The 3,738-nt window shown below is 50.0% G+C and overlaps 1 pseudogene; it reads right to left on the bottom strand.

The window, feature by feature from the left end:
• Window positions 1–2,423: 2,423 nt before the first annotated feature.
• LOC142261447 (U2 spliceosomal RNA) lies at window positions 2,424–2,630 on the bottom strand (annotated as a pseudogene).
• Between the last annotated feature and the right edge of the window lie 1,108 nt (window positions 2,631–3,738).

Here is a 3,738-nt window from a genome sequence, read left to right on the forward strand (position 1 = left end):
CTGTCACCACTGACACCGGACCCCGAAGGTCCACTCGCCCCAACCTAGGTAGACCCCCACTTAGGTACAGGGAAACTACTCTTTAAAAGGGGGGGGCTTTATGTGTTGAGTGTACCAGTTTGAAAGTTTTAAATGATAAGTAAAGATGATCAACCAAAGAAGTTTACCTGATTGAACCGTGATTAAACCGGCCGTTGCCGGCAACTGTTGTCCCCGTAGGGACTGTGCAACCATTGCGTAAGGAATTGCTTACGGACAAGCCCTAGAACTTGCAGGGCAACCACAAACTTAGTGCAATGTAAATAAAAATGTTTGTTGGCTTGACACCGTTACCGCCTCCGGAGAGGCTGATTTGGGAGGATGGGCCTGGAGGAAAGGGATGGCCTAGGCCCGCCACTACCGTAACCGGTGGCGATCCTCCGGGGGTTCAGGGGTCCCCTTGGACGTGGGCCCCCTGAAAGAGACAGAACCCGCTCGGGCAACTTGGTGCTGGACTGGGGTCAAGGGGTGCTGCCCGCTTCTTAGGGGCAGCATCAGGGCCAGGTTGTTTGGGTGGGAGAAGAGCGGAAGCTGTACCGTTGTAAAATGTTTATGATGCTTTTACATGTTTTACCGTTTTATTCTTTTTCAGTTGTGAAAATAAAACCGGTGATGGACGGGCAGCCCGCGGACGGTCTGCATTTTACTATAGGGGAATGTGGCGCCCTGGACAAGCCAGGTCGTCACAGGTACTACACCAACACACTCTACACTCCGGCTAGGCACACCGAAGCTAAACACAAATCCTAGTTGCCTTCCTCCAGGGGCTGATGTCCACACCAGGGGGTGGGCCAGGCGGTTGATCCCACCCACCGAGGAGTTCACAGTCCTGGAGGCGGGAAAAGGAGTCAGATTAGAGATCAGTTTTGGAGTTAGAGAAGTGAAGAGGAGAGGAGACTGACCGTGTCCGGGTATGTGGCCCGGGCACTCAGCAAGGTTGGCAGACGGTGGTGACCTTCTGCAGGAGAGGCTGATTGGAGTGAACCGTACGGACCGGGGATGGGCGGTGGCCCGCCGGTACCAGATCTGGGAGTGAAGAGAAGCCAGCACCATCCGGCAGGGCCTACGGACCCCGACAAGGCTAGGAGTCGCCGTAAAACCGGTCAAATCCGTTAGCGACAGGAACCTCCAGGGTTTCCCAGCAGTCAAGACCCGATTGAAGGCAACAGCTCACACCGTAGAGGGAAGCACAGTCACCGCCAAGGCTACAGTTCCCAGGGCCAGAGCCTGCGGGCAAAAGGGGCTCCCTCAGCATCCATCCAAGCTGGGGAGCGGGTTACCGGTGGGAAGCCCGCTAGATTTTGGGGGAATAAAAGGGGTCCAACACCACATCCCCACAGGCGCACACCCACCCATCAAAGAGAGCTATAAGCCAATACCACCTTCACATTGCCAGTGTACCAAGGACATGTTGAGCAACATGAAGGCGGCTGGGGTTATCCGTGACAGTTGTAGCCTTTGGGCAGCTCTGTTGATCCTGTTAAAAAAGAAGGACGGCACCACTCCCCGTATTGAGGAATCGCTAGCTGCATTGAGAACTGCAAATTATTTTTCTACCCTTGATCTCACTAGTCACTATTGGCAAGTGTCCGTTGCTGAGGCAGACCGGGAGAAGACCGCCTTCGCCACCCCTATGGGTCTCTGCGAGTTCAAAAGCATGCCCTTCGAGCTGTGCAATGCGCCAGGAACCTTCCAGAGGCTGATGGAATGCTGCTTGGGACAAGATTTTAGGGTGTATAAAAAGGGAGATTAGATCCCGTGATCCCAACGTATTGTTACACCTCTATAAATCACTTGTAAGGCTACATCTGGAATATGGGAACCAGTTTTGGGCTCCACATTTTAAAAAGGACATTCAGAAGTTAGAGTCAGTTCAAAGGTGGGCAACTAGACTACTACAAGGAATGGAAGGCCTCCCATATGATGACAAGTTTAAAAAGTTATTAAGTGATTATTGGCTGCAATGGGGCTTTCTGGCTGGTGCCAGCCTCTCTTCTTAGCACACAGGAACCACAATCCCTACACCATGCTTCAATGGATTCTCTCATCCCAGCCCAGTAAAACTACATATTTTACACAGTCATAAGCAGCCAAAAGGGATCTATTCTATTCAATTGCAAATGATCTAGATAAGACTGAGAATAAGATACTGCACGGGACATAGCAGAGTTGGTCAAGTTGAGTGGAGATGAGTTTGCTATTTGGCACAGCTTTTTGCATCAATAAAGCAAGTAAAAGGTGTGAAAAATAAAAAAAAGGGTGAAAGTGTGAAAAGTGAATTGGCCAAATTGAGGTGCATATAAAGTTTTTGCTTTCTTTCAATTCACTAATGGGGCTCATTTGAATCAGGTGAATTGAGTTCTGCTTTTGGAAACTGGGTTAAGAAGGGGTGCACCGGTCCTGGAGGTACTGCAATACCAGGTCAATGCGTGGAGTGGACAGAGCAAGATTTTTTCCATCTCCTTGTTCTAAAAATCCATTTAATATATGGTCCCCAGAGAGGGGACGTATCAGATATTAAACTGATAAGAACAGATTTAATTTTTTTTTTTTTCTGTTTATCAGTAGGACTTCAAAATAACAAAGGTGATCGCCTCCCGTTGCCTGGGAACCGTCCAGGCACAAGAGGGCTATGTGTCACCAGAAGGCGCACACACTTCCTCAAGGCCGGCAGACGTGCAATCCCAGGCACCTTCCAGTACCGACCAAGGTAGCGTCCTCCGAAACTACACTTGATCTTAGCCAAAAGGCCGAGAAGCTATAACCCGAATTGGTTACGGCCTTGAGTGGCACCCTGGCCTATACCGGACACATCTTAGGGAGAGGGAGACAAACCCACGCCTACAGAAGACATTTTGTCACCCAAGCCAACCCTTGAAAAGGCTGTTTTGCAGAGCAAAAACAAGAAGAATGGTGCTTTTTGCAGCCGCCGCCCACTGCAATGAATCTGAATAACTCCTCCTTTTGGACACAAGCACCTCCCCTCCCCCTTGCAGTCTTTCCAATTCATGATACAAAAAGACGGACGGACAGGACAGGACAGGACAGGCTGCCTGACTTTCCGTCACTGCCACCCTTTGCCATCCTTGCCCGTAGAAAGCCCTTTCATCATCCCCAAACCCTAATCTTTTCCCTTCCCTTCCCAGATGCGTCTCACTCCCTTTCATTAGGAAGTGAGCGCAGCCTTTTCTCCGTTCTGCACATGCGCGACGTTAAACACAAATGCGCAGGCGTGCCTTCCATTACCCTCACTGCATTCCACTCCCATACAGGAAGTGGGCGCAGCTATTACTACGGTCGCACATAAAAGAACCCACGGCCACCACTGCACATAGCTGACTCCACCACAGGACACCCACTTCTACACCAACGCAGGTAAGACAGGATCGGCACCTCTATGCTCCCGTTACAATCAGGCTCAGTCACCATGTGATAACGCTCTCAACTCTTTAGTTGCAGGCTCCCCTTGCTTCACCTCCACTGGCTGTGCTGCCATTTCCTCTCCCACCTGGAAGGTATACTTTATTCCACTATTTTCCTGTTTCTCTCTTCCCCCTTTTCCCATAACCTACTTTTATCTGCATTTGTGGGGTATTTATATGCTATTTACATCATAGTTTTATTCATTAATATGGAAGGGAAGAGTGCCCATGAGAGTGTTGAACTGCGGAGAGCAAAAGATTAAGCTGCTCCGATTTG

Source organism: Anomaloglossus baeobatrachus, unplaced genomic scaffold, assembly GCF_048569485.1.
Source record: "Anomaloglossus baeobatrachus isolate aAnoBae1 unplaced genomic scaffold, aAnoBae1.hap1 Scaffold_223, whole genome shotgun sequence".
Classification (NCBI taxonomy): Eukaryota; Metazoa; Chordata; class Amphibia; order Anura; family Aromobatidae; genus Anomaloglossus; species Anomaloglossus baeobatrachus.